This window comes from Cryptotermes secundus, unplaced genomic scaffold (genome assembly GCF_002891405.2).
Source record: "Cryptotermes secundus unplaced genomic scaffold, Csec_1.0 scaffold761, whole genome shotgun sequence".
Classification (NCBI taxonomy): Eukaryota; Metazoa; Arthropoda; class Insecta; order Blattodea; family Kalotermitidae; genus Cryptotermes; species Cryptotermes secundus.
The window spans coordinates 117,832-129,263 of record NW_019720717.1 but is presented as its reverse complement, the minus strand read 5'-3'; positions in this window follow the sequence as shown (position 1 = coordinate 129,263).

Genomic DNA, 11,432 nt, shown 5'->3' with positions numbered 1-11,432 from the left:
TCGTTGCCCTGACCACACGACACCCTCTATCCGCTAAATTTCGCAGGAACTTCGCCGGCAAGCGGCGGTGCCTCGGTCGGTATAGTTCGCTTGCGGACTAAAGCCACAGAGTTTGTTTTGTTAGTTTGTATTTCCAGCCGCGTAAATTATGTTGTTTGGAACGAATGGCTGGTTGTGAGTCATGGATTTGTATGACAATCTGGAAGGAGGTGGACGTGTCATATTTAAAGATATCTCTGCTATCCCAGACTTTTCTTGTAAAACAAACACGTAACGAACCTGTCAGGATTGCCAATCTACGGACCGAGCTTCTGTTTATAAAGGAAAAGCCAACCACGACTTGCCTCAAAANATGCTCGAGATGGTTCAAGTTCGTATAGCAACAGGCGTGACCAGAGTGGTTTGAACGGCTGTGGTACTGCGATGTGGAAAGCAAATGAAAAAACTACCACATTATCACTTTTCCTGGATAGTCTCTTTCCAAAAACAGAGATACCATGTATGCGACCAGAAGACGAGGAAAAAGACGTAAGAAGATGCTGGATGACCTTGGGGACAGAAGAGGATGTCTTTATTTGAAGGAGAAAGCTCTAGAGCGCATTAAGTGGAGGAACTGTTTTGGAAGAGACTATGGACCTGTCGTATGACAGATTACTGATTATTATTAAGTTGTATTCATATTGCAGCGCTCTGAGTTAAGTTCAGCGGCTGCTGAGGAATCTGTGTGGCGTGTAGAGGCAGTACAGGGGCGGCTGCCGCGAAGTGTCATATTGCCGTCCCAGAGGCAAGGCTGCAGGTACTCCGCAGCCAGCCAGGTTCCTGTTTCTAATTACACGTTGTTTGGCGAGAATTCAATTTCATTCGTAGCTATTTTTGAACTAGATAAGGTTTCTTTCTTCACCTTCCGTCTAATTCTTGCTACCCAAGCCTCCTCTTGGTTCTGTTCTCCCCAAACCCGCAAAGAAGTTTGTTAAATAAACGTAAGAAAGGAAGAAAGAGAAGTATGGAGTGTATTACACACAGAGTTCTGTCAATCTTAATGATGACAGAGGGTTGTTAAAATGTTGACACATGGGATATAAGTTAATGTTCAAAACACATATATTAATATTTCTGTATTTACATTATAAAGGGTTCACAAGATGGTGTACAACGCTCGGGATTATTAGGTTCTCGGACTTTCTCCCTCGTCAAGTGTTCTAAAGAACACAGCGTTTCGGAAACTGGATCTGTTTCCATCCTCAGGTCTAGTGATAGAACAGAACGAAACCAAGAGGGTAGGTGTTCTTTAGAACAACGAATGAGGGAGAATTTCCAGCAACCCTGGCATTTCTATATTTGCTCAATGTTAGGCCGCGCCATAGCTCAAGCGGTTAGTCGCTGGCTTCCCACCGCGGCGTTCCGGGTTCCATCCTGGGTCTGGTCAAGTGGGATTTGTGGTGGACAAAGTGGCGCTGGGGCGGGTTCTTTCCGAGTACTTCGGTTTCCCCTGCCAATCTTCATTCCACCAAATTCACCATCATCATAATCACCCGTGGCAGGCTACAATAGGCCAATCAGTGGTCGCCGTGCAGAGTGGGCCCAGTTGGACTCCAGCCCCCACTAAGCGAATTAAAAAAAATAATTTGCTCAATATTATGTTTAGACAAATGTTAATGCGACTAAATCTCCTGTGTGTTTCCGTGGAACTCTTCTGACAGCTGCGTTATTTTTCCTTGGATATCATTAACATTCTGTCATACAATTGCACATAAGCAATCCCTTGTTATTTTCCACACCAAACAACCCAAAGCGGTCAAACAAGGTGACAGCTCAAGCAGCGACCTTGTGATCAGATCAAATTCCCTTTTCCCCGCTACATACACACTGACGCCGGTCACGGTAGCCGAGCAGTATGTGCTGTCTTAGCTCGCTTGGAAGTAGAGATCGTGGGTTCGAATCCCACACAAGGCATGGATGTTTGATGTTTGGTGTTTGTGTGTGTGTGTGTGTGTGCACGCGCGCGCGCGTGCATTTTTCTGTGTTTGTGTTGTCCTGTGTTTAGGTAGAAGCCTTGCGACGAGCTGATCACCCATCCAAGGAGTCCTACCATCTGCAAAAATGATCATAAAATTGATCAGTCCCATGCTCCAAATTGGGAGCAAGAGGAGGGAAAAAATGCACACTGACTGTATGATGTGTGAAACCAGTCGTCGCGGACCACAGTAATAATCTTCCTGTTCCTGTATCTGAAACCACGCGTAAGTCATTTTCCTTCAACAAACTTATATTTCAGAAAAGGTTATACTTGTACAATGTGCCTAGTACATCGTGATGAATGTATATATATACAGCAGGAGACAACCTGTCTTCTGTATGAAAGCCTCTCGGCGGTCCGATCGTTCTCTCTGCATTTCAAAGCCCGGTTGCTTGGCACTGTAATCACAACAAACTAGTGGAAATGATCAAATCAATTCCATTTAATTCATAAGGAACTACTATGAGGCTAAACTCAGCTTCTTTTAAAACGCATTCTCACTTCAGCTAATTTAACTTTCGTACGCTCATAAATGCGTGTAATTTTATCTTCTATTTCCGTCTATTAATTAACTTCCTGTAGATTTTTAGTGCCTACCTTCCAATGACGATTCCTTCTGTTCTTTTATATCTGAATCATTTCTGACTGCTTCTAGGCCTTGTAACCGCACCATCGAAATCCTTCCCCTCCTTTTTTTCAGTGCTAACAGAGTCAATAATAAGAATTTATGAAGAACAAAGGTTTAAGACACACTGTAAAAACAAGGAATAGGCGATGAGCTGATAGACCAAGCTTGCCCAGACAGGACATCTGCTAGTCCTTGCGTCCAAGCATCTGGTGTTATTTTCCAAAAGGGCAGAAATTATTCTTCAAGAAACCCCACTGAGTTTCTTTAGAAATTGAGAATTTGACTTACAGCGGCAAGACACTTCGAGAATTCGAGAAGTGAGAGTTTCTACCAGCCGTAAGTAAAAAGTGGGAGTGCCAGGAGATCATTAGGGACCCCTCATAAGTTGCATCGCTGTCAATTTCACCGTTTGGTCTTTTAGGGCGAAATTCCCTTTAAAACAATCTGTCATTGGCCGGAACCAAAATTAGGCCAACTCCCCTTATTTGAATCAGCCCATCAGGGAAATTAGGAGGAGAGAAGAATAGGCAGATACAAATCAGTTAGGACCTCTGGTTCAGAAGAGAGTTCAGTCTAAGATTTGAATCGTCTATCAACTTTAGAACTTGGCGGAGGCAAACCCCGCATCACTCGGGCTAAAAGATAATTGTATGAAGTACAAAATTTTGCTCTCATAACGACTCATGTTGAGATTTAGCTTAATCAACAGGAGCGCGGCACCAAGGAATTTGGCGAGCTGATCGAGTGCATTTTCGTGTAAGTGTAACACCCGCTGCTTGTAAGCCAAACTAAATCAGGTTGTGAGAATTTACACAGCCGAGTGTTGTTAAGAAGAACAACACTAAAATGTTGTGGTGTAAAGTGAATTGTGTTGATCAGAGGTGCTTCACCCTCACTTGTCCTAGCCTGACCCGTATTCGACCTGAAGAGAGACTCATCTCCACTGTCTAGACAAACCCACCGTCAGCTTTCACATGCTCACGCCTTCCCCCCACTTACTACGAACCGTAAGCAGTTTATAGCTGTTTTCTGGCGCCCATACTATCAGATCCCATCCTGAAATCCAACCACTAGTTATCTCAACTGAAGGAAGAAGCAGTGGAGCCTGGTCGAGCCGAAACAAGCTACGACCTAGCAACTTCAGGTAGGGACATCGGAGCAGAGGGGTCGATCGCCATCGACTGCCACTCCCTGCACTACTATGCAGACGGAGCCGCAGGTGGCAGGAAGGATGGACGGTTACAAAAGATTAAGTGGAGCCCAACGTAAGGGCACTAAGAGGATAGTTATAGCCTCCTGATGAAGATTAGCTTTGTCTAACGGCCATAAAAGACAGGCTTCTCATTTTGAATCTTACGTACGTAAGAAAGGTGAGAAAAATCAGAGATGAAGTAAAATTTAAATCTTTATAATATACCAAGTAAATTGGATCAAGAGGCAACGCTTCTACCTTGCATATGGGATCAGTCTCGGCCGGAACACGGGGTTGTCTTCATTGCGTAAGTAGCTAACGCGCCTCTAAATATTAATATATAAATCACAGAAAATGGATAAGTCCAAGTCAAGTGTAATTATTATTAATCAATAGCATGTCATTATTATATATAAAATGCCTTATTTTATATTTTGTTTGTAAACGCTTTGTGTTTCCTTTCTTAGTACGAGTGACAACTTCGTTATTGTCCTTTTTGCTGTTAAGTTTGCAGGTAAATAAAAAATAATTGAAATGAATTTAAATGACTTATCTTGTATTTGAAACAAATCTGTCTCTTAACAATATTACAAAATCTGCACTCTTATTAATAATTGCTAAAATATTTCTTCGTCCAGTGTACATTTTTTCTCTTCTTGTTGCATCATGGCTGTCAAGGTGGCATGAACTAAATCATTATTGTCTAGACGGTGCATGAAGCCTAGTTTTGTCACTGTGTATACGTGCTTTCGTTTGTCATTATATTAACACTGACTTTTAGGCTGTTGAGCTGTTAAAACCTGAATTATTATTGTTGTTGCTGTTGTTATTATTGTTATTATTATTATTATTATTATTATTATTCGTTTTGTCCTGTGTTGTCATATTGCTGCTGTCTGTATCCGTGCTGACTCTGTAACTGGCCACTGGCTATTGAGTTCAGCATGTAAATAAATTCAGAATTGAATTATTATTATTATTATTATTACTCAAAGTTTTCATTATAATTTAGAATTACGAGTATTAAACTGTACTTAGATGGTCTGCATTGATTTTACACCCGATTTGACCTGTATTTTCGCTGTCCAGCGTTTTTCCATGCTAAGTTAATTGCTGATAAAACATGTACACTGCGAACATATCATTTTACCGGAGTAATGAAATGTATAGACAACGACCAGTAACAAGAGGCCTGTCTAAAAATGGATGTTTCCAATTATTTTAATTTGAAGTTGTTAGCGGGGCGCTTTGCAGCATACCTGATTATATGTAAACTGTTGAAATGTGCCATATGTTTTTAAATAACTGAATGGTGCATCAAGTGTACGAATGGTAAATCCGTTGTGATTTATAAGGACCCAGGTTCAAGACCTGCTAAAGCCCATACGCTGATGATAAGAAACTGCCCATCGTGAAGAAGTTTTTGACGACGGAGAAGCAGAGACTTCTCATAAGCAACACCTGAGTATGCCGAAACTCCGCTCCTCTCAAGAACTTGGGTACAAGCTTCATAGTGCGTTCGATCTCTTGCTTACTCCAAAACAAATTTGATGGAAACTTCTGGTCAGGTGTTTTAAGTATACCCTCTTTTTTTTTTCCTTGGCACTACAGTCCCAGTGGGCCTAGGCCTACCTCCATGAACTCCGTTCACTTCGGTTTTTCTAGATCTTACACATGCGGTAGGACTCCTTGGGCGGGTGATCAGCTCGTCGCAAGGCCTCTACCTGTAAACAAACACAGAAAAACGCACACAAACATCCATGCCCTGAGTAGGATTCGAACCCACGATCCCGGCTTCCGAGCGAGCGAAGACAGTGCATGCCTTAGGCCGGAGTGTACCCTCTTACCATGGATAATTTACATTTACTGACAAATTCCTAGAATGAATAAATGAACATCTTAAAGTAAAACTAAATAAAAATGTATTTTGTTTCACTAGTACATACTGTACCGGTCACGGTAGCCAGGCGGTCTAAGGCATGACCTGTCTTCGCTCGCTCGGAAGCCGGGATCGTGGGTTCGAATCCCACTCAGAGCGTGGATGTTTGGTGTGTTTTTGTGCGTTTTTCTGTATTTGTGTTGTCATGTGTTTAGGTAGAGGCCTGGCGACGAACTGGTCACTCGTCCAAGAAGTCCTACTGTCTGTAAAATGATCCTGAATATGAAAAATCAGCCTTTTGTTCCAAAGTGAGCAAGACGACAGAAAAAAAAATACATGATGTGGTCAAGCAAAACAGCAGAATTTGTCGCAGAACCTTCTTCACCATTGATCGCAATAAAGATGCTAGCCAAGACGGAAGTCCATACATTAACAAAATAAATAACTCAAAAAACTGAATGCACCGAAAGGCAGGGTAGCCTCTTAGTGATGTTGTTTCACCCACAAACAAGTGCAGCTTTCTGGTAGTTTCTCATCCATACATGTTTTCTCTTTGACTTTCTTTTAGCTTCTATATAAATAATAGCGTTTTGATATGTCTGCTAGGGGCTTTGTCTATAACTTAAGTACCGTCGAACCAGCAGTAATCTAGAAATAAGTGGGAAGGAGGGAACAGAAAGAAAAAGGACAACGGATTGAAAGGAAGAGTTTTCATAACACATAAAGTGGGGGGGGGATTCCATTGTTCTTCAATTTACTAGAACGAATATTTGTCATGCCACTAACAGAACTTCATGCGACACGCGGCGAGTGTTCCCGAGCTGCTGGCAAGGGCTGCGTATAACATTACTAGCGACGGCATGTCAGAATCCTCTACATCAGCTTCGATCGTATTTCGTTTTGTTTTTTTTTTTATTCTGCGATGACAGGATTTCAAATTATTACAAGGGTGGAGTTAGAAGCTGACTTCAATAAAACACATAAAACGATATAGAACATGGAGCTACTGAAACATTTTTGTGTAAAACGTAATATGTAATAAATGTATAATGGAATAAATTATATTTCCCATTTTTATAGAAAGCACTATGTAGCAAAACACAAGATATTCCATCTAGAATAAAAATATATAGTATCTTTATAACAAATCAATCTATTCAAAATTAAGTATAACCTATTAACTAACTAAATGATTAACTATCTAACCATCTCCAAAGAACAGTGTTCTTCTTCAGAATCTCATGGTTTCTCAGTTAGACAGGAAATTCTATGCCTTTTATGGAATCCGACGGTTAAACCGGTTTAACCTATTCAAAACAGTGCGCTACTAGTACCTATCTTGAGCTGTATGAATCATATTCACGCCTCTTATCACATATTTTAAGGTCAATTTTAATATTATTGTCTCAGCTATACCCAGGCTTCCAAGAGAATTCTTCACCTCAGGTTTTCTAACCGAAATATTGATTGCACTTTTATCTTTCTCTTGCGGGCTAAAAGTCCTGCGTCCCATTCGCTCTGAGTGGATGATGTCAAGAACGTCTGTGAAGAGTAAAACTTACGAAGCTCACCACTGTAGAATTTTCTCCAGTCTCCTGCCACTTCCCTCTATTCCTCATCACATTGTTTTCAAACTCCTCACCCCGTTTTCCCCCGTTATATGAAGAATCATACAGAGTGTCCACAAAGTTCCATTGGAGTTTTGAAAAATTGTGGCGCGTAAACAAATTGAGCTAGCCACATGCGGTTTGCGGCAGATCATAGTGAAACTCTGAAATATTTTTACTGACCTTAGTAGACCTCGATGTGTGCTCCCTGGGTAGCACAGAGAACGTCCAGATGATATTCGACCTCTTGCCATGTTCTGTGGAGCTTATCCTCTGGAATAGCCGAGATCGCATTCCTGATACACGGTCTTCAGCTCCTCGAGCCCGTTAACTGGTGTTCGGAACACACTGCTCTTGACGTAACATCACAGGAGACAAGATATTTGCAGGAAGATGGATCGGCAGAGACGGTCCAATGCCTTGGCCTGTACGTTCACCAGACATAACACCACTGGCTTTTTTCATGTGGGGTTATGTCACGAGCAGTGTGTTCCGATCACCAGTTAACGGACTTGATTACCTGAAGACCCGTATCAAGAATGCGATCTCGTCTATTCCAGCGGACATGCTCCACAGAACATGGCAAGAGCTCGAATATCGTCTGGACGTTCTCCGTGCTACCAAGGGAGAACTCATCGAGGTCTACTGAGGTCAGTAAAAACCTTTCAGAGTTTCACTATGATCTGCCACAAACCGCATGTGGCTAGCTCAATTTGTTTGAGAGACACAATTATCCAAAACCCCGACGGGACTTTGTGGACACACTGTATATAAAAGGAAGAGTCATGGGCAACGAAGCAGTTAAATGGCCAAATAAAAACGAAAAGAACAGCGAGCCTATAATTTATTGCATCTTATGATGCTAATTCAGTGTTCATATAAAATGAGCTTAATATGATATGTATCATCATACCAAATTCAGAGCGCCGTTATGGAGACGCTTTTGTGTGTACGCACAACGTTGCCATACAGAAACTCTTGAAGACAGGGAACTCACAGAGGCGAATTACCACTGGCACGAAGTATTGCAAAAATGCGCAGGCGCATATGCATGCACACACGGCCATGAAGTAATTACAGCTGTAGGTTTTACTAAGAAATTTGAGGAAAATGTCGGCTAGTAAGTATGAAGTATTTTATTTCGTTATGCGCCCTGAAACACAGTACAAATGTTAAATAAAAATATTATGTCTACGAAAGATAAGTGAACATGGGCCGTTCAATTTGTGTCCCATCTTCGTCACTATTCCGAGATAAAAATTTAGGAACGACTTTCGTTGATGGGGTCTTGTGTTATTTAAAGAAATTTTTGATGTCCCTCTCTATGTTTGCCAGAGGACCCAAAACAACCGTAATTTAACCGTTTGTTTTATGCGGGTGTGATACGTGGTCCCTCACGTTAAGGAAACGCTATAATTTCAGGAGGATTGAAAACAACATGCAGTAATTTAATTCAAGTACATATAGTCAATTCTTCCAAAAAATTGTGTATCATTCCCTATGCGTTAGGACATCACTCCACCACGACCACCACCACCACCAAGTCATATATGTTGGCCTATCTTGCCTTCAACTATTTACATATGTTGTCAATCATATGATACGGAATTAAATTCATGCAAGATATGACACTAACTACCAGCCCCGAAACTCACGTTGGATTAAACATCGATGTGACAGTAAACAGCATTTATTGGAATTCAACATTTTTTACTGACGAAATGAAGAAAAGAGTACAATCATAAGCTTCGGAATTTTCTTTCACCTACTAACATTAGAGTTCTTAAATGAAGTAGGCAGACCGCGCCATAGCTCAACCGCTTAGTCGCTGGCTTCCTACAACGGCGGCCCGGTTTCGATCCCGGGTTTAGTCAAGTGGAATTTGTGGTGGACAAAGAGACGCTGGGGCGGGTTTTCTCCGAGTACTTCGGTTTCCCCTGTCAATCTTCATTCCACCAAATTCTTCATCATCATAATCACCCGGGGCAGACTACAATCGACCAATCAGTGGCCGCTGTGTCGAGTGGACCCAGATTGACCCCACCCTCCACTAAGCGAATTAAAAAAAAAATAAGTAGGTCTAAATGGGTTAGACCTACAGCACGCACAGGGAATATTGGATCCTTATATAGAATTTCGATCGGAGAAACCTCAGCGAAATAGACAGCTCGTGAAATTTGAATACAAATGGCATCAAAGTGGTGTGATGGTTTCAAATGAACTTAACTGACTTAAGATACGCCTCAATGTCATTATGCCGTTAACATACTACCGGAGTGAATGGTCATAAACAGGGAATTACTTGACAAACTGTGTTACCATCAGTTTTTCAGCATGACTCTGTGCTATGAATTTCTGTACGCTTATACACAAAGCTCTTAAACATTAAAAGTTGGTGCTATAAGTTACCATACAAAGACGCTGCAAATAAAGTTTAAACCATCTTTGTTCGCGAACATACAAATCTCTCCCTCAATTACTTGACTTACCTAGCCTGGAAAAATGAAGCTATTTGCTCCTTATATTTGGTCTTCGGAGAAGCAGTAGGTAAAGCTTTCCGGATGGAAATAGAAGTACTGCCGTTTCTACAAGACCAGAGCTTTTAGGCGTCAGATGAGAGTCCTAACGCATACCCTGAAACGTCTGACGTTGGAAGTACTCATGAAACTCGTAACATCATGTCATATTGTGTCATGTTTGCATTCGATTAAACTCAGTGCTAACATTAGACTTGTACGAAAATCTTCTACACCATTCGTAGGTGCTATATGTTCACACCTGCAGGTTCATAAACATGAGTGTTATTATTAAATATATTGAACACAAAATTTGTGACGTGTATAATGGGTGTACAATAACTGTATAATAACTGAAAGACAAAAAAAAGGTAAGTGCGATAAACATAATACTATAATATGTAATAAATTACTTACTTACTTACTTATGGAGCTGAGCATTTCTAGAGGAGCCGCCAATTCTGCAGCTACTCAAACATTTCTTAGCATTTTATGGAACCCGAGGGTTCATTACCGTGTTCAAAAGAGCCCTCCACTGATCCCTATCCTGAGCCCGATCAATCCAATCCTATCTCTCTAAGATCCATTTTAATATTGTCCACCACCTACGCCTTAGTCTTTCCAGTGAATATGTAATAAATACCTAATTAAAATAAGAATTAAACCACTTCACAATACGTACCTCAAGTTATAAAAAGTTAAAAAACACTTTAGTACTGAAGTACCACCAGGATACCGTGTAGACGGATTTACTTTGCAATGAAATTGAATTAAAAACTTGTATGAAAAAAAATCTTAATCTCTTTCAAATCAAATAGTTCAATCCTACTCCTTCCTTGAAGCCTGTAAACTTCCATTTTCAGTCCTTTCTCTTAACTCTTCCTAGACATGCTAATCTCATGCAGATGAAGCAGGAAGACGGACTGACAGAACAAGCGAGATTTTATCCCTCAACTGCACTTTTGCGTCATTAGAAACTTTTCTTATTTGTGCCACCTAATGACCTGCCAAGGAGGGTCTAGAGTCTTCGCGACATCTAAATTCCAATTGAAACCTGAAACGGAAAAGAACCGAACTAAAGCGAAGGGTATACCTGTCCTTTACAAAAAGAAAGACGCTTTTCAAAATGTATTCCTACCCGAGGAGATATTATGTAACCCCATATAGTTTGGTAGAGAGGTACGAAAGTTTCCGAAGAACCTCTTACCTCTATCTTCACTCTCCTGCTATGAACATGAAGTCAGCAGGTTGCCCAGGAGGTAAGTAATTATATGCAAAACTGCACGAGGTCACGTCCCATAAGACAATCTTAACATTCACCTCAGTGAGAACTTCATAACTTGTATATGAAGCCATACTTAGGCGAGGATGGCTAACGATTTGTACAGAAAAGATGTTCTCAATGGAAGCCTTCAGTTCATGGTGTCTGTATGTTTATAAGCTTCGCCTCTGTGGTCTAGTGGTCAGAGTTCCTGACTTCAGTTCCAGACGTCCGGGTTTAATTCCCGGCGCTACCAGATTTCTTCTGAGAAGTAGTGGGTCTGAAACGGGTTCCACTCAGCCTTTTGATGATAACTGAGGAGCTATTTCAAG